Source organism: Cupressus sempervirens, chromosome 2, assembly GCF_028749045.1.
Source record: "Cupressus sempervirens isolate cs-2001-9-10 chromosome 2, ASM2874904v1, whole genome shotgun sequence".
NCBI lineage: Eukaryota > Viridiplantae > Streptophyta > Pinopsida > Cupressales > Cupressaceae > Cupressus > Cupressus sempervirens.
In genome coordinates this window covers 87,944,859-87,966,342 of record NC_143119.1, presented here as the reverse complement: position 1 = coordinate 87,966,342, position 21,484 = coordinate 87,944,859, and positions in this window count along the sequence as shown.

The window sequence follows — 21,484 nt, the reverse complement described above, 5'->3', positions numbered from 1 at the left end:
TCAATTTGTTTAAATTATTTTGTCCAATGTAGGTTGATGCTTTTTAGTTTCAACGTCATATTTGGTAGGCATGTTTGTTCTTATAGCCTTAAATTCATTGACTGTGATTTTAAGAAAAATCTACGTCGAGACTTATTTTTCAGATGCATGATGAGAAACGATTTCCACATTGAAAAGTTTTATGAGAATTCCTAGGTTCAACAGCTATGTCTTTTCTAGGGCTTATAGAAACTCTTCTTTTGAGCTTAGGCAAGTGACAAAGTATGAGAAGGGTAGACTTTAGCAATGGCTATTGCTTTTGTTATTATTCCATTATTTATTATTTTTCTTATCTCATATCTATGTTTATTTTACACTTTTTCATTTCCACATAAATTGTGGCCTGAGGGGCCACACCTTTTTATATTGATTTAAGAAAAAAGATCACACATAAGGGTTCATCTATAGCTAACTACTTAACATCTAGAATCATATTAACAAAAAGGTTCATATTCATTCTCAAACATATTAAATTGTACATCAGCATAGCCACCAGGGCTAGCCTCCAAGAGCAATCTAGAAAATTTCCACTATATAGAAGGGTGACAAGAATCATATTCCATCTTGCAAAAATAATTTTCTAGACCGATACAGAGGCTTTCTCAAGAGTATAGAGAATAGCCCAAGCTTCCATCTAATTTTTAGAATGAGTACTTAAGGAAGTAGAAAAGAAAAACTAAACAGGGCTAAAAGTTCCACTACTAGTACCACCCATTCCTGTTGGATGTGGATTACTCCTTAAAATCCCATCTATATTGATTTTGAGGAAATCATTTGGGAGGGGAGACACTAACCTAAATAGTTCACTTTCTTGACTTGCTAAACTCTGGGACCAAACCTATTTTGTGAAGAAAGAGAAAATCATTGATCCAAGTGATTAGCAATGTGGAGATCCAAATGAACAGTTGACTGAGATAGCTCTTGTTTCAACAGACCACCCTCTCATGAAATCTCATTCATATTATAATCTTGCACAATCTTATCATAGCAAAGGTGATTATGAAATTGCTGGCCGCTACTACATGGCATCAGTTAAGGAAAGCCAGAAGCCACAGGATTTTGTGTTGCCATACTTTGGGTTGGGACAGGTTAAATGAAATTGGGAGATCTTTAGAGTTCTCTCTCAAATTTTGAAAAGGTTCTAAAGGTTCACCCTGAGAACTGTGAGAGCTTGAAAGCTGTAGGCTAGATATATGCTCAACAAGGGCAGTGAGAGAAGACTTTGGAAATTCTAAGAAAGGAAACTTGCATAGATCCACATGATGCTCATTCCTTTATTAAGATGGGTGAGTTATTGATATCATCAGACCCCAGTGTAGCCTTAGATTCTATTAACATAGCAAAGTCTCTTCTGAAGAAGAGTAGAGAAGATGTACCCATTGAATTGTTAAACAACATTGGGGTTCTTCATTTTGAGCGTGATGAACTAGAGTTAGCTCAACAAACTTTCATGGAGGCATTAGGAAATGGTGCTTGGGTTGAATTCATCAATAAAAGCCCCAGTATCAATTCTGAAGTTTTCCCTATGTGTTTAAAGGATATGGAGTTCTTCCATCGACTAGAAGAAGAAGGTGTTTCACTTGAGTTGCCATGGGATAAAGTGACAACACTATTTAAATTGAGTTGCATTTTAAATACTATTTAAATATAATTTAAAATATGAATTTATCCATGAGAAATCCAATGAATAGGTGTTCCTGCATCATAGACGGAGATGCTGATGCAAGGTATGATGTTACTAACTCCCCTCTTAGTGCCCTAGTCCACCAACTCATACATGAAACCATGGGACAAAAAAGAAAAAATGTTGGATTTAAAAGCTTTTTCGATCGGTTATTAGGAGTATGAACGAGGTCTACATGTCAGATTTGAATGAAGCCCTAAGATTCATTCAAAGCCCCCACACCAATATCGGCATAAAGGCTTCGAGTGAAGCCCCTTAGGACCTTCATTCAAAGATTTGGCTTCATTTGAAGCACCTAAAATTTAGTTTCCCCACTTTCCATCTGATTTCTTCATTATAGAAAGTGGGAACCATTATTGTGGCCCTACCTAGGAACAAAATTTTATCACCTAATTTTCCTTTTGTTGACTTCATGATATTTCTACAAAGAAAATAAAATAATAACTAACATTTTCTATGTTTCAAACTTCTATGTTGACTAAAAAACATCTGCTGAAATAACTTTATTTGACAAATTCCATTAAAAAATTATAACATTTTTCAAGCTAGACTTATATTACACATTTTATAAGTTACACTAGATTAACATATTTAAAAGTAACTACACATATCTAAATGTGTGCACTACATAAGTGTGCAATAAAAATATATATGTATATTTCAATCTAACTTGACATATGTTCATAATCACTCGTATGAAAAGGAATGTATTCAAATATTTCAAGCTCATCTTTGTCATTTGGCTCCCCAAAAATGTGCATACAAGTAACAAAATATTATAGAAAGTCAAGTATTTAAACTATTTTCTAAATGTTACAAGAGAACGATAGATCGTTCATTGTTGAATATATAAAATATTTCATATACCACAAAATAACTATTTTATAAATGAAAACTTTCATACATGGGATGAAGCATTCTGGTTGTTTGAAAGTCTGTTGGATATTGTGAGCTTGCATAAAAAATATCACAATAGTCCTTGAATGCTTGAATGTTCTTTTTTCACCTATAAGTAGTGGTGAATATAGAAATAATGAGACATTTTATTTAATCTACTATATGGATTTGAAGCAAACAAAATTATTATAGCAACTCAATGCAAAGGAAAATCAATATATTTAATTTAAAATAGTCTAAATGTGTTCATACAAAAACTATAAATTATTATGCCTATTTAATTGATCTTTATATATTCCTAGTTTTTCAGCTAATGACCAGCCAAATGAAGCCCATAAAGACAACAAGACACAATTTATACCCAAATTAGCATTTTAGAATATTATGAGTGAACCACTTTTCTTTCTTTGTAGCCTATTTTATCTTGGAAATAGGATACCAAATCATGTTGTTATCCTTGATTTATAATCTTATCCTAGTTGATATTTTCTAAAGAAAAATTCAATAATCTATTTAGATAACTTGTCTTTTATAGTGTTAACCATTCTCCAAAAATACATATTTTTTTTCTAAAAATATCTTCGAACTCAATGGAAAGCTCATGATTCAACTACCTCTTGTCTCATATTGAGGTGTTTTGGGGATGATATAATAAATAATTCATTCCATCCTACATTTGCAATACTTCTTATTTGGTGAATACATCATTTCATCAAAAAGACTCTTTGTGTGGTGAACCTTTAGTATTTTACCTATATAGTAGATAGATCAGAAGCAACAACATATTTAAATAAACTAAATATCTCTAGAAACATATATGTATATATGTAATAATGTAAATCAAATCAATCTGGAATATTTTCAAGATATAAGTTAAATTCTCATGGATCATTTAGAAGTCATATGTCACAAAAATATTCAAGTGGGTTACAATTTCTTATTTTTGAAAAATAAATCAAATATTGAATAAATTCAACCTAAGATTTATTTAAAATAATTTTAAGATATATATTCAATAAAAAAATAAAAAAATAAAAGATAACAGAACTATATCATTGAACATAATAGGAACAAAATTTCATCACTTGATTTTCCTTTTGTTGACTTCAAAATCTTTCTATGAAACAAATAAAAAACAAATAACATTTTCTATGTTTCAAACTTCTATATTGACTACAAAACATCTTCTTAGCCTTGCAGTACATATTTTCTCAGCCGAACCTTAATGCTAGGCAAAGAAGGTGGATGGAGTTCCTCTGTGAGTATGATTTTGATGTTCATTACATCAAGGGAAACGAGAATGTGGTTGCAGATGCCCTAAGCAGAAGGCGCCATGAACTTTCATCTGTGACTACTTGCACTAACTTGAGAGAGCGGATTTTGCGGCACTTATCAGCTGATGAGCTTTATGCAGAAGTAAGTCAGTTAGTACATTCTCAGAGACCCTTGGAAGGGAAGTTTGCAGAGTATTCCTTGGATTTCGATGGACTTTTGTAGCATAGGGGACATATGTATGTACCTTCCATTGGGGGTTTGCGCGAGCTCATTGTACTTGAGGCTCACAGAGTACCTTATGCAGCACACCCCAGTGTTAAGAAGTTACATGCAGATTTGAGCAGTTGTATCATTGGCCAGGCATGAGAGTGCAGATTGCTAGCATAGTTGCGAGATGCCTCGAGTGTGAAGGCGGAGCACCATCATCCTGGCGGACTTCTCCAACCCCATGAGATTGCAGTGTGGAAATGGGACACTATATCTATGGATTTTATTGTTGGTCTTCCTATGTCATCTCGTCGCCATGATGCCATTTTGGTGATAGTCGACACATTGACCAAGGTTGCCCATTTCTCACCCGTGCGTACTACATTTACAGCACGAGACATAGCTCAGGTGTTCTTGCGGGACATTGTTAGACTTCATGGTGTTCCCTATAAGATCATATCTGACAGAGACTCCTTGTTCACTTCTTCATTTTGGAGAGAGTTGCAGTCGGCTTTGGGCACTAGGCTCAATTTTAGTACAACGTACCATCCTCAGACCGATGGCCAGACCGAGCGAGTGAATCAGGTTTTGGAGGACATGCTACGTATGTACGTGATGGACCATCAGGTCAAATGGGAGGAATACCTTCATCTTGTCGAGTTTGCCTATAACAATGGGCATCATTCTTCCATAGGTATGCCGCTGTATGAGGCTTTGTATGGGAGATCGTGCAGGACACCCTTGAGTTGGGATAGGATCGAGGATCGAGTATCCATTGGTCCCTAGTTAGTAAAGGAGATGGAGCAGCAGGTGACCCTGATTAGACAGCGCCTAAAAGAGGCACAGGATAGGCAGAGAAAGTATGCAGATGCGAAGAGGACAGATCGAGAGTATCAGGTTGGTGATCGAGTGTTCTTGAGGGTACAACCACACAAGAGTCCGATTCATTTCGGAAAGGGCTCTAAGTTGGCACCCCGGTTTGTTGGGCTGTTCGAGATCCTTGAGAGGATAGGACCTGTTGCATATCATTTAGCTTTGCCACCTAGCCTGTCACGCATCCACGATGTGTTTCATATTTTAGTACTTAGAGAATACATTTATGACGAGTCTCATATTATTGATTGGGATTCTTTACAGGTGGAGTCAGACGGGCAGCTAGCACTGGAGCCTATCCGCATTATTGCTCGACGGACCCTAGCACTTCGAGGCCGAGAGCTGGACCAGGTTAGGGTCCAATAGGATTGTTACGATGAGGTCACAGCTTCATGGGAGGATGTAGTGCAGATGCAATCTCAGTACCCGTACCTTTTTGATGAACTCCAGGAGGAAGTTCATGCCTAGTGGGGGAGGATGTGAGGCCTCACCCCGACCCATCGTAGCATAGTGATACATTACTCTTATTTTTGTTATCTACAACTCGAGATGTCGAGACATTATCTGATGCTTAGAACATATTTTATTATTTCATGTTGTGTGATGTTATTTCCAGATATATTTGATGATTGTCATTTAATGATCATGTATATGTATGTTGACGAAATCAGTAAAATTGAGATTTGATTTAAGATATTTCAATGGTTAAGAATTATGTAGGATGAAGAAACTCTTATTTGATGCATGTTTTAATTTATGAAAATTTTTGATACATATACGTTTATATACATGTGATTTTTAGGACTACTAATGTGTGCAATGAGTGTGCAGATATTTAGCTGAGAAACCCTACAGAGGAACAAAACTGATCTCCATGTGCTAGAATTTGGAAACCCTATTGTTCGTAATTATGTTCTTTCAGTGTCGCTTGACACTCGTAAAATGTTATGTGCTTCGGTATGCTGGTTAGGGTTATTTGTTTAACCTTTGGTTTCAAGTTAGTGTCAATTTTCTATTAGATTCTTAATGAGGGTTAGTCATCCCTAATTCGATTTAGTGCTAGATTGCAAGTTAGAGTTGTTAGATAGACCTATTTTATCTCTAGATTTTTATTTGACTCTAACCTCTTCCCTAAGGCTTTAAAACATGTTTTTATTCTAACCTAAGGGTATGGGTATGGGTTAGGGGTCTTTTCCAACCCCTAAGACCCTAGCTTTGACTTTTGAGGGCACTCAAAAAGTCCCTTTTTGCCTTTGTGCGAAAATTGCAAGTGGTTGTCATGAGTTGTCTTACCCCACCTCCTTTTACGGTTTAACCAAGGTGTAGGTTGAATTAGGAGTTTCTAGTGTGGCTAGTGGGTGGAAATAGTTATTGCTCCTTTTGGGTGGTTGAGTTGGAGGCTTATTTAGAGGCCTTCCTTGGTCTAGTGGTTTGGTTACCCAATCTCTACATTTAGAGAAGATTTCTTGAAGCTTGAAGGAAGGAGGGATACTCTACTCAAATTTGTTCATTGCCATTACCTCCTTGAGAAGGTAGGAAACTCCCATCTCCCTTATTCAGTTTTTGTGTTTTGTTTCATGTTCTTGTTACCTTGTTGTTGTTTTACTGTTGTATGGTTGTGGGTATGTTGGGAAGATTTCTAAACCTTGTTTCTTTTGGTTGTTTTCCTTTCTTGTTTATGTTTTCAATTTTGAGTTCCTTGCTTGGGTGTTTTGGTATTACTCACCCTAGGAGAGGGCAGAAGTGACCAATTTTGGGAGAGGTCTGTTTAGTTGGACTCCAACCTGTGTAGAGTCTCTTCTCAGGATGAGAAGAGGGATAAAAGGGTAGGGTGTTATGGGCCCCTACCCATCAGCACAAACCTGGTATGAGTATGGAAAGTTTAAATGGAAGAACGAAAGTTCTTGGTGATTGGCCCCGATTGGGCATTTGAATTGGTGTTGTGCTTGACTTCTCTAGTTGGAAGAATCCACCTCTCCCTAGTCTTGATTCACTGTGAATCTTATTGTGTAAACCATGTATGACTATGCATGCTTGATGTTCTTTTGGTTCTGCTTGGTTGTCACCCAATCAGTTATTGGTTTCCTCCATGGTTCTTGAAATGAGATTTAGAAGACATTACAAACTCCTTGATTTGGATCATGAAGAAAATTTGATAAAATTATTGAAAATTGGGATTGAGATCCTATTGTAAATTGTATTGTTTAAACCTTATTATATATGGCAACGAAGCCGGGTTTTCTTCCTAATTCTTTCTCGGCTGAGCCTTGAATTAGGTTGATAATAAAATAAGTGATTGAGTAAATTTACTTCTCTTAAAAATTTCATATTCTATGTTGTCATATGAATGTGTATCAAAGATAAGATGCAACAATGATGTTCAATTATACATTATTCAATTTGTGATGTATGGTGATGCCTCATTTCATATGGGCGGTAGAGAGAGATGTTGCTAATCCATGTAAATGTATGGTGTCTTTATCAAGTTTGAAATGATTTAGTTCATGGTTGATTGTGTTGAAAATAAATTTGCAAGAACATGTAGGAAGAATTATGTCAAGAGATCCAAGCTAAAATTGAAACATGATAGAGAAATAACTTTGTGTATTTTGATACTCCTTCCAAAAGGAATGGAGCATTATCATTTTGATCTCTCTTATTTTCTCAAATGCCTTAAGACTAGTTTAGTCATTATGTTGATCCATCAGTTTTATTAGATAGTTAAATGAATACGTAGATGGTTATTTCATGTAATGTGGTATTATTGAAATGCATGGCCATTTGAGGTTCATGGAAATAATGAATTAGAAATTCATAAGAGAATGCATACACCTATTGTGGTAATATAATTGCAAAAGAAAAACATACATTGAGTTTCAAGAGAGAGTAGAGAAATTATCAAATAACCCACCTACAGGATGCTGGAGCTTGTATGAGAGAATGTGATAATCTTTGGTTTGCAACAGAGAATATTCTAAGAATCTATTAGTGTGTAAAAATTAGAAATAAAACAATATATATATATATAAATGATATCTAATAAAATGCATAAGTTATTAAACCTTTATAACTTTAATATTTTTTTAATATCCTTTCTTACCATAAAAACTTTATGCCATCAATGCCCTGCTTTCTCTCCTTGGTCGTCAGTCTTAGAAATGTATATTTTAAAGGGGTTTCTTTAAAAAAAAAAATTGGATTGCAAGTCTTGGGTCATCACATGGGATGACATCATTCTGACCTTGTCCCATCCCTCCCCCTCATCATTTGGAAATGGACGCAGGTGTTGGGGAAAGGCATTTAAGTTTAGTTGGTTTAGCACGCTAGCAAGCATACCCTTGCTTATGTCCAACCTTGAGCCATGAGTAGCGCTGACCTCCCACTTGGGCCAGACTCAGGCCTGGGACAGTACATGTCGAGTCAGACTCGGGCAGCGCACGGCCTGGAGATGTGAGGGCCTCGTGGGGTGGGGCAGGCCTAGGAGTAGGGTGGGCTTAGGGGGGTTGGTAGAGTTAGTAGGTATGTAAGGGGGGGAAAAGCTTAGACTAGGGGGGGGGGCTAGTTGTAGGTGGTTTCTTATTTAAGTTTTCTTTTAGTGTGTTATTAGTATGTTTAATTAGTTATTAATTATGTTAAGTTGTGTTTTTTTTATATGTTATTAAATATGATAGAATGTTAAGAGTATAGTTTAGTTGTAGTTAGATTAGGAGATAGTGTTAGGTTAGTTTTAAACTTCAAGTTTAGTCTTAGATTAGTTAGTTATTTAATTGTTGGATCTTAGTTTCATTATTAACATTATTTATATATATATATATATATATATATATCTAGTTAGTTTAAAATGAAATCTTAATTGTTAAAGAATAATTAGTTGAATTAATAAAGTTTAAGGTTATCTTATGTTTGTCTAAGGACGTTGTTCGTAATCGTTAATATTTCTTTTGTTACTTAGTTATGTTTAAATACTAATTAGCTAGTTTTAATTTAAATGTATTCCATTTGTTTGACCATTAAGTAGATTAAATTATCGATTAATTGGCTATTTAAATAAATTTTAAGGTAGTTTTGATTGATTTGTTATTGCAAGAAATTTTAGATCCGAATTCATGTACATTGTTATGTAAGTAAATTTGATTGCATATCATTGCAAATTAATGTAAATGTTAAAACCAATAGAAAATGTTGGATTGTTTCCTTTATCCTTTGGTCAAAATTAAGTGTAACTTACATCTCTAATATCTTTTGATACGTTTAATTCTTAAAGGGCATAACTTAAGATTGATACCAATCTAGTAACAAAAGTTTCAAAATCTTAATATATAATCGCCCTCATGTTTATAACCTTATGACGTAAAGTAAAGAACCTGTACTAAAACTATTATCAATCATTTCAAACCTAGGGCATGTTTAATTATTAATTCAAAAAAATTGTGTGTGTGTTTTTGCCTTCAAGTTTTGGGCATGACATAGTGATAGGAGGAAACAACCCTAAATCTTGAGATCCTCTAGCTAAAGGTTTAACATTGGAATTAGGGTAAATTTTAAGAAACCCCCCTTTAGAAAAAGATATAAATTATTGGCGAATCTTTTATTATTTTGAAAAGCCAAATTATTTTTATTAGTAAATCTCTCAATATTTTCTTTTCTTTTCTTAAAAATGCGCCTGGTAAACTTTTTAACGTGACTGGTAGTGCTGGCGCAACACGCCCACCGGTACCATGAGGACGAGGGAGACTAGAACCCGTGACCAACCCCCTGCAACAGGGAAGATTTAGCCAACCGAGCTAGGGTCCTCGCCCTCTCAATATTTTATTTTAAATATTATTTACATTACCGATTATTTTGGAATTATAATTTTTGAGTAGAAAATATTGACAAATCTCAATAATAATAGGAAGTTTACTAATTGTCATGAAATATTACAAATTAAATTTGAACATATTTTATCTCATGGAAATTGTGAGGGTAATTACATTATATCTTAAATCAATAGTGAAAACTAAATATTGGTAATATATCACTAAAGTAACTAATAATTATGATAATTATTGGTGAATTAATTTTAATTTCTTTGATAATATATAATATTTAGGTAAATTAAATCTAATCATGTATTGAATATTGTGGTGAATCTTTGAGTTTAATTTTTTAATAAAATAAATTATTGAGAGATTTAAAATATTTTAGAACTAAATTTAATAAAAATGTGGCAATTTAGGTTGCATTAAATTTTAAATTATTAGCCAAATTACTAGCAAAAAGATTCAAAAATTTTCAAAATTATGAATGCTTACCACTAAAAAACACCCTTATTGGAATGCACAAGGCAAGTAATACCAAGCAAGAGATTGACATCTTGGTCACTATCATGAAGAACTTTCTTAACAGCCTCTATAGCTTGAATAGAATCTTGATTATGGTTTTTTTGAAGAAGCCAATTACACATTTTATCAAGTTCATTTGGAAGTTTTTGGACTTGTTCAAGAGGAACTCTTAAAGCATCATCCTCATCATGAGATGCGAGAGAAGAATTTTTCTCCATAAGTGGATTAGAATCAGGAAGAATCAAAGTCTCATCTAGAATCCTAAGGAAAGGAGAAGAAGACTTAGGCTCAAGAACACCCATAAGTCTATGGTTGCATCTAACCCCAAGATTAGAAGTAGGACTAGAAGTAATAAAGCTCCTAAACTAATGCAATGTAAATGAACTAAACTAAGAAAACATAAAGCATAAATATTTTTGTATTTTGAAAGAAACTTTGCAATTTTCTTTTGTATTTTTGAATTTTGAAATGCAACAGCATAAACTGAATCTAATCTTAATACAAGAAAAGACCTAACAAATATAAAATTAAATATAACATTTCTAATTACAATAGAGCATCTAATTCCACAAAAGAAAAGAGGGTAAGCATGTTAAGTTCACAAAAATGAATAGAAAGAAAGTAAGGTTTACTTTCTTAACCCTAAATTCTAAAACGAATGATCCAAATTGATTAAGCACAAGAAAGTTATCAATGCAAAAATGGATAATGTGATGAAGAATAGGAAGAAAGGAGGTTCAATGGTGTTTCTATTTTGAGGAGTATGTGCTTAAATCTTGAAATAGATAAAAGACAAATACTAACCTTGAATCTATAAAGTATTATTTTTTGGTGTTTGTGTACAATTTTAGGGAATTCTACAACCTGTTCTGGACTAGAAATGTTGAGATGGAGAAAATTGTAAGGCCTCACCTTGGCCCATCATAGCATATCATCGTAGTTTATTTGCATTTTAGATACTTTATATTTTGTATTGCAAGTACTTTATATTTTGAGACCTTGTTATATGTTGGACTATTTTGGACTATTACTAAGACTATTTGATACTATAGGAAACTTTATTTTATGGTAATCATTTATGATGTTAGAACTTATTTACGATGCTTGATGATTAGTTACATTCATGGACTGGTTGGTTATTTAATTAATGATTAGGAAATTATGTTTGAATATAAATGTTAGATGGATTGTATATATATATATATATATATATATATATATATATATATATATATATATATATATATATATATATATATATATATATATATATATATATATATATATATATATATATATATATATATATATATATATATATATATATATATATATATATATGAAAATCATAAAATGTTGCAAAAAGGGTCATATCATATTTAGTTCAATAATTGTAGTATTATATATGCATAGTGGTTTAGAAATGGAAAAATGTTGTTCAATTGAGAAATGTCTTATATTTTGATTCAATTATGAATATCAAATTGATTGAGGATTTATATATGCATATGATTTACTTATCTTGGACTACTAATATGTGGTTTGAGTGTGTAGGAAATATCTATGGTAAAATAGAGAACCAAGACTATACCTTTGTATTAATTGAGATTTTCCAAGGTTAGATCTAATGAAGAGATCTTAACCTCGTTGTTGAGTATTTTACTTGGTGAACATAATGTGAATGGATGTTTTGGATCAGATTCCTTTTTTTGAAAATTAATTTTCCACTTGTAATTTTATATATATATATATATATATATATATATTATAGTGCCACTTGACATTTGTGTTCTTATGTGTTTAAATGGAAAGTCAGGTTGAGATATTGGCAAAAGACACCCAACCTTATTCCTAACTAGTTAGAAATGTTTAAGTCTTTATTCTCTTGCATAAAAATATCTTATGAAGGCTTTAATTATATTAAATTCTGAATTTCAAGTTTATGGTGACTTTAGAGGGCTTTAATTGAGCTTAGGGTGTTCTTTTAGTGAAATTAAGTTACCTAAATGTTAGTACTATATGTTAGGGCTTTAATTTTGGCTTTACTAGAGTTAAAATATCTTTTCTAACACTTTTAAAATCCCATTTTTTAAGTATTGCGAAAATGGAAGAAGACTTACCCAAACTCCCACCTAATCTTCAGTGAGTGGAGAATTGCAACCAAATAAGGAAGCTTAGGTTGAGTTAAAGTGTTTGTTCTCTTTCATGATGGAGGGAAATTAGGAGTTATTTTTCTTTTAGAGGGGAATTGGAAAGTAGAGGGATTATTCACCCACTCTCTAGTTTTTGGAAATTTTTGGTTTTGGAGATTAGATTAAGGAAGGATAGAGGGCTCTTCTCAAATCAATTCATTTACCATAGCATAGAAAGGTTGGAGCTTTTGTCATGTTTTGGAAATTATGTGTTGTATTGCTTTTTTGAATAAAAGATGTGTAAATTTTGCTACATATACATATATGTATTGTTCATTTTCTCCATTGTATTGCTGAGTATGGATGAATTTATGTTGCCTTCTTTCATTTTAATTTTGAGAGTATGATGTTATGGGTGTGGAAGGACATCACTCACCCTTGGGAGGGAAGAGACTCTGCACTCAGGAGATAGGCCCAACTAACCCCTTCACCCAAAATGTCCCAAATGGATATTTTCTCTGTTGTTGCTATAATAGTTAAATATATAAATTATATTTTTCTATAGGTTTTTCTTTGATCTTATAGAGCAAGATAGAAGTTACAGAAGAATGGTGTTTCTTCTTGTATTTTCAGAATATAAGTATTACAATGAATAAATAACAACAACTGATAAATAGAAGTGATAGAAATAATATGCAGCAATACATACTAATCTAGAAATGATTCTAAAACCATACCAGCAGAGTCTGATTTATTCTAGAATAGTACCAATACATATGTGATTCAAAAAAGATGGATGCCAGTTGAAAATGGGACCAGGTGAGCTACTATAATAAATGTTAGGCTGAACCAAAGTGGTAGCCTTCCCTAAAAATCCACTGGTTACAAAGTGTAACTGCAATATTAGAAACCAATCCACTGCCTTGATCAACTATATGCATAGGAACTTTCGAATTTGATCTTGTTGAGGGCTACGTCCCAACAAATCTGCTCTCAGCACTAGGGTTTGCATCCTACATGAGGAATGCTCTTCCAGAGAAATGGCGTCCAAAATAATATGATAAAATGATAAAATATTCTCATCTTTAGTTTGTCTTCCCCTTATATCCCCTCTCCAAGGCAATTCAAACCCTAAAAGAACCCTAAAGTAGATTTCATTTGAACTTTATAATATAACATTATTTTTCCAATAAAGGTGTCCAAATAGAAGGAAATCATTACTTTATTAATGATAAATAGAAAGGTGTCCTAGCAAGTGATAATCAAATACTAGAAACTGAGCTCTTTCTAACGAGCTATCACACATAGGAAAATTGATCCAAATGGAGCTAGAAAACTCCTTATTTCTCCAAAATGTCTAAACACTTAGCCTTATTTAAATTATTAAAATGCTAACTTTGAAAATATTTACATATATTAAAATATTCCCAAGTAGCCAAGGAACAACCCAAACACCTCTAAAACATGAAATTGAGTTTGTCACTTGCTTGTGACTGATGTTGAACAACCTATGCCAACTAGCAGTCACACCCTCAAATCTAGGGATACTCCTAAAATATAGGGAACACACCCAGATCTCTTGAAATTGAGACCAAGGGGTGATCTCATAGAACCTCAACTTTAGAAATGTCACCACCTCCTAAAAGGTAGGAATCTCCTCCTACAATCATCGAACTATCTCCTAAAATGAAGGAAGTTCTCTCAACTGATTTACTACTACCTATAATACCAAATCCGCATGCTAAAAACCCTGATTGAGTCCCTAATGACCATTGTCAGCTTATGAGAACCCATAATAAGCTAACTCTCATGTCATTGCTAGATAGATTTAAAAAGGGGACATGAAAAATCCTCCTCTTGGAGATGCTTGCCCATTAGAAACTATAAAGTTGGATGCTATAAAATAGTCTCACCCTCCTAAGTGGTGTCCTCTATAGGGAGACCTCTCCAACAAATCAGATACTATCGAATCACCTTGCTTCTTAGCTGGCATTCCCTCTCTTCCAAGATTTGGAGATGGTATAATACATTGTCCCAGTGCCTTTTTTAGAAATGGCATGTGGAACACATTATGAATCCCACTGCCAAATGGTAACTCAATCTCATACGCAACCTCTCCAATATGCCTAATAATCCTGTATGGTCCATAAAAACAAGGTTTGAGCTTCTTAGCTCCACCCCTTTTAAGGGTGCTCTATCAGTAAGATTGTAGTCATAGGTACACCATATCTCCCACCTCAAATATCATCTCAATCCTATGTTGATCAATGTAAACCTTCTATTGATTCTGTGCCTGTTGAAGATTCTCTTTAAGAAATCTCATAATGTCCTAGTTCTCCTGTACCCAATCCTGTGCCAAAGCAACCCTGTTGTTACTAATCATGAGATCAAGAAAAGATAGAGCATCATAATCATAGAGGGCTTTAAATGAAGTCATAGCAATCAACATATGATATGTAGCATTATAACAACACTCACCCAAGTGCAACCAACACACCAATGTACTCTGTTGTGCTACTCTGATATAAATATCAAGATCTTGAAGGTGTAGCATCTCACCATGAATCCACTTGAGAAATGTATTATACATGTCAATTCTTGGATTCCAAACCAATTTCAAAACAAAATGCAACAGATTCATATTGTACTTGTCTAAATAGATGGGCAAACTCATATTGCCAATGCCTCTCCATGAGGTCCCTACTAACAATCCCTAAACCTGATGCAATCTAGGGAAACTAACAAAATAACATGCTCAACCATAGGATGTGACCCTCCATATCTCTCAAACATACAACCAGCTATTCCATTGTGATGAAAATTCCCAAACACTCCAAACCATGAAGTAATATATGGAAGTCTATGTAAAGTGATGTATCTCACAAATCAATACATGTGTCCCATAACAAAACACATGTCATACTATGTGTGATGTAGAAGAACTTCATATTATCACCATAGCTATCAAGTAACCCTCTAATTATACTTTCCTATGGTTTTTTGTTTTTTCTTTTCAATCAGTCAGCAGTGTCAAAATAATCTGCAATGCTACATCCTCATTTATGCACTTGGCAGTGCGATGGAGTGATGTCTTACCTTCAATATCATTATTATATAAAATCTTGTAGTTTATAGTTAATTGCATCTTTATTTTTATTATATCTCTTTTTGTCCTTGTTCAATTTGAGTACCCACAATTTTGGGTTGATCCTTGATGCTCATCCTCGATCTTCATTGCTCTTGTTCCTTTCATTGACTTTAACCACATGTAAACTAGAGAGGGAGAGGCACATGACATTGTAATTGTCATTGTGTTTCATTAACTTCAACATGTGCATGATATAAAGAAGGCATTGACTATTTATCATACTTTTTAAATTAAAATAATAATTATAATAATGAAAAGTTTTAAATTTATTATTCATTTTTTTAGCATGTTGAAAAAAATAGATAATACATTATGCTAACTAATGTATTATAGCATTATTTAATATATTATAATTTAAAAGTATTTAAGCTTCAAAATAATAATAATAATAATTTAAAAATAAATTCCAATTAAGTCATCATCAATTGAAAAAGCAACCCCCCTTCTTAAACTTGAAATTTTACAACTCGAAATATCTACATAGTATGTTTTCTCTCTATGTAACAAGATGTGACTACTCTTAGCATTATGAACATTCAAATTAACCCTTTTTACATTTGACTTATAATATAGTAACTAAATCCTTGTGTAGGATGTCAGTTGTCATGAGAGCTCGTAGAGCTGGTTGAGGTGGTCAATGAGGTAGGGCTCCTAGAGCCTCTCATTTGGAAAATGTTGAGATAAAGTAGCATGAGGATGAGGTTTCAGGAGGGGATCATGTACCACAACCTTACCCACCTTCAAACCCTAATCAAGAGATTTTGGATGCACTTCATAACTTTATTAGAGTTGTTCAGCAGTGCTTACAACCTATACTACCATAGTCAGAGCAAAGAAATTTAGGTAGCCATAGGGCAGTTACTAGGGAGAGGACTAGGAGTCCTCCACCTAGCCATGTGGAGGGTCATGATGATCAAGAGGTTGAGTCATTTTAGCAAGTATTGCCACATCCTAACCTAGCGGCATGCATAGTGGAGAGAGTTCCTAGAGACATTGGAGACTAGATTATGGGGTTGATTTCTACTCAAACCTCCCCTATACATAGGAAATATAAATGGTGTTGGTGTAGAGGCATGGTTATAGAGTTTAGAATGATGCTTTGGATTACATCCTTACAGAAGCAATTTGAAGGCATGACTTGTGATACATCTCCTTTATGAGTCAGCTTCTTCTTGGTCGTAGTAGGAGGAGGCCTTAGGTGAGGTGCATATTGACACTCTCACATGGGAATCCTTTTTGAGTAGGTTTAGGGACAGATACCTTTCTGAGCATTTTAGACAGAGACAGCTAGAGGCATTTCATGACTTGCAATAGAGAGGACTTACTGTGGCATAGTATGAGTGTAGGTTTCTTGAGCTCCTTCCCTATGTTGAGTATATGAGGGATGAGAAGCTATGTACTCATCATTTCATTAAGGGTCTTAATGTACCCCTTCAGGATTCTGTACAGTTAGCTTTTTCAGCTATATTTAGAGAGGCTGATGAGAGAGCCCTAGTAGTTGAGGATATTCATAAGAGGGGGTAGAATCAATTTTAGTATTGAAATAACTCAGGACAATTTTTAGGTCAGCAGAGACCCTCTTGGAAAGGGAATAAGAATCAATCAAGAGGATCATTTAAGGTTCCTCATTCACATTAGGATTACAAATAGGGATCATCACAAGGATATAGGGGCTCTAAGCCTAAGCAACAGTGGCAATCTCAGGGCCCTAAGTGAGATCAAAAGACATAGACCCCTTACACACAGCTAGGTAGGACTCAATAGTCCTATAGGGGTGGTTTTAGTGGATCTAGTTGGACTAGACGTTCATAGCAGACTAGGTCATAGGGTATTCAGATTCAGATCAGAGGACCATGCCACACTTGTGGTGGTATGGGTCATATTGCTAGAGATTGCCCATAGGGTCCACATCAAATTATGAAAAAAGGGCTACTTTAGAGCCCATAGTAGGTGATATGGGTAGATCTCATAGAGTATTTGCAGTACTTGATAACCACCAGGTAGAACATCAGGCTACAGGTATGATACAAGGTAGTTGAGTCCCTATTCTATTTGATTCTAGAGCTACTAATTCATTTATATCTCCATTAGTGGTGGAGCATTGTGGACTAGTGGCAATTAGACAGGAGGCCAGTTGGGAGGTAGAGTTAGCCTCAGGTGCTAGAGTGTCAGTTGATTCCTTGGTTCATGACTATGAGATTCAAATTGGAGACATGACTACCATGGCTGATTTTTGCATTACCACTTTGGGTACCTATGACATAGTTCTTCGCATGGATTGGCTTTATGTCCATAATGCCAAGATGGATTGTCAACAAAAGAGGGTAGAATGTGTTGATAATCATGGGACTTCCATAGTAATTTTTTTAGTACAAAGGTTTGTATCTCTTCATATGATATCCATTATGCAGCTAAAGTTGTGCCTACATAAGGGATGTTAGTTATTTGCCATCACTATCAGTGACAAGGATGAGGATTCCAAGAAGGAGATTTCCCTTGATGATTTTCCTATCTTGTAGGAGTTTGTCGATGTTTTTCCTATAGAGCTTCCTAGTATGCCTCCACCTAGAGCAGTTAATTTCTACATTTATCCCATGCCAGGAGTTGAACCTATTTCTAGGGCACCATATAGGATGACCATATAGGAATTCAGTGAGCTCAAGATTCAACTAGAAGAGCTCTTAGAGAAAGAGCATATTCATCCTAGTGTGTCACCTTGGGGTGCACTAGTCATCTTTGTGAAGAAGAAGGATGGATCACTTAGGTTGTGTATCAACTATCGACAACTAAATAAAATAACCATTAAAAATCAATACCCAATACCTAGGATTGATGACCTTTTTTATCAACTAAAGGGTACCCATATCTTCTCAAAGATAGATCTTCAGTCAGGTTATCATCAGTTAAGAATAGTAGAGAGTGATATCCACAAGGCTCTTTTTCATATGAGGTGTGGCCACTATGAGTTCACTATAGTGTCATTTGGCCTCAAAAATGCTCCAATTGTATTCATGAGTCTTATGAATGGGGTATTCTATACATTTCTAGATAAATTTCTGGTAGTGTTTCTTAATGACATTTTGATTTATTCTCAAGATGAGAAGGAGCATGAGGAGCATTTGAGATAGGTACTTTAGCATTTGAGGGAGAATCAGTTGTATGGTAGTTTGAAGAAGTGTGCCTTCTTCAAACCTAAGATACATTATCTAGGCCATATTATTATAGGTGATGGAATTTCAATAGACCCATCTAAGAATCGAGCTATTATGGAATGGTCAGCACCCACCAGTGTCGTCGAGGTGAGGAGTTTCATGGGATTGGCTGGTTATTATAGATGCTTTGTTGTAAGTTTTTCTAGTTTGGCTCATCCCATTACATCTCTTCAGAGGAAGGGAAATAAGTTCAAGTGGACAGAGAAGTGTGAGAGATCCTTCCAAGAGCTCAAGAGATCTCTCACTAGTGCACCAATACTTGTAGTGCTTGACACATCAAGGGATTTTGTTGTGTAAAGATGCTTCTTTAGATGGCATAGGATTAGTTCTTATGCAGGATGGTCGAGTTATTGCATATGATTCTAGGAAGCTTAAGACTCACGAGTTGAATTATCCTACTCATGACCTAGAGCTTATAGTAGTAGTTCATGCTTTAGTGAGATGGTAATATTTTCTCTTAGGTCACCATTTTAAGCTTCATTTAGATCATCACAGTTTTCAATAAATCTTGTCACAACTAAACCTTAATGCTACGTAGAGAAGATCGATGGAGTTCTTATGTGAGCATGATTTTGATGTTCATTAAATTGAGGGCAAGAAGAATGTGGTTGCAAATGCTCTGAGTAGGAGATGACATATGATATCTTTCATGACTACTACAACAGATTTGAAAGAATGCATCTTGTGATATTTTCTCAATGATAAATTATATGCAGTGATTTGGTAGATTGTACATTCTTAGAGACCCCTAGTGGGAAAGTTTGTAGACTATTCTTTGGAGCCCAATGGGCTTTTATGTCATAAAGAATGCATTTATGTATCTTCTTCGGGTGACCTATGAGAGTTCATCATTTTAGAGGCTCATCGAGCACCATATGCAACACATCCTAGTGTCAAGAAGTTACATTCAGACTTGAGACAATTGTATTTCTGGCCTAGGATAAGGGTATAGAATGCCAATATTATTGCTAGATGTCTTGAATTTTAGAGATAAAGGTAGAGCACATCCATCTAGGGGGACTTTTATAGCTACATGAGCTACCTATGTGGAAGTGGGATGTGATATCTATGGATTTTACTATTGGCCTTCCTATGTCTTCTCATCATCATGATGCTATCTTGGTGACAATAGATACATTGATTAAGGTTGCCCACTTCTCACTTGTTCATACTACATTTACAGCACCAGTAGTAGCATAAGTGTTCTTACAATACATTGTTAGCCTTCATGGCATCCCTTGTAAGATCATTTCTAATTGAGACTCTCTATTCACATCTTCATTTTGGAGTGAGCTTCAAATAGCTTTGGGTACTAGTCTTAATTTGAGTACAACATATCACCCTCAGACATATGGACATACATAGAGGGTTAATTAGGTATTACAGGATATGTTATGAATGTATGTGATGGACCATCAAGTCATGTGGGAGGAGTACCTTCATCTTGTGGAGTCTTCCAATAATAATAGCAATCATACTTCTTTAGGTATGCCTCCTTATCAGGCCTTATATGGTAGACCTTGCAGGACTACTTTGAGTTGGGATAGGATTAAGGATAGAGTATCCATTGGACCACAATTAATCAAAGACATGGAGCAATAGGTTGATTTGATTAGACAACATCTTAGAAAGGCTTAAGATAGACAGAAAAAGTATGTTGATGCTAAGAGGAAAGATAGAGAGTACATGGTTGGTGATAGAGTTTTTTTGAGAGTGCATTTATACAACAGTCCAATCCATTTTGGAAAGGGTTGTAAGTTGGCACATCATTTTGTTGGACCATTTGAGATACTAGAGAGGATAGGACCAGTTGCCTACCATTTAACTTTGCCACCTAGTTTGTCACACATCCATGATGTGTTTCATGTTTCAGTATTGAGGAAGTACATTTATGATGAGTCTCACATTATCGATTGGGATGCCTTACAGGTGGATTTAGATGGACACATAGCTCTAGAGCCCATTCGTATTTATGGCTGATGAACCCTAACACTTTGAGGTAGAGAGCTAGACTAGGTTAGAGTCTAGTGAGATTATTATGATGAGGTCACGGCTTCATGGGAAGACACAACATAGATGAGATCTCAGTAACTATACCTCTTTGATGAAAGCCAATATGATATTCATGCCTAGGGGAGGAGGATATAAGGCCTCACCCTGGCACATCATAGCATATCATAGCAATTTATTTGCATTTTAGATACTTTATATTTTATATTTTAGATACTTTATATTTTGAGACCTTGTTATATGTTGGACTATTTTGGATTGTTACTCAAACTATTTGATACTATGGGATAAATTATTTTATGGAAATCATTTATGATGTTAGAACTTATTTATGATGCTTGATGATTAGTTACATTCATGGATTAGTTGGTTATTTTATTAATGAATAGGAAATTATTTTTTAATATAAATTTTAGATGGATTATCTATATATTAAAATGTGTGTGTGTGTGTGTGTGTGTGTGTGTGTGTGTGTGTGTGTGTGTGTGAAAATCATAAAATGTTGCAAAAAGGGTCATATCATGTTTAGTTCAATAATAGTAGTATTATATATGCACAATGCTTTAGAAATGAAAAAATGTTATTCAATTAAGAAATGCCTTATATTTTGATTCATTTATGAGTATTGAATTGATTGAGGATTTATATATGCATAGGATTTACTTAACTTGGACTACTGATAT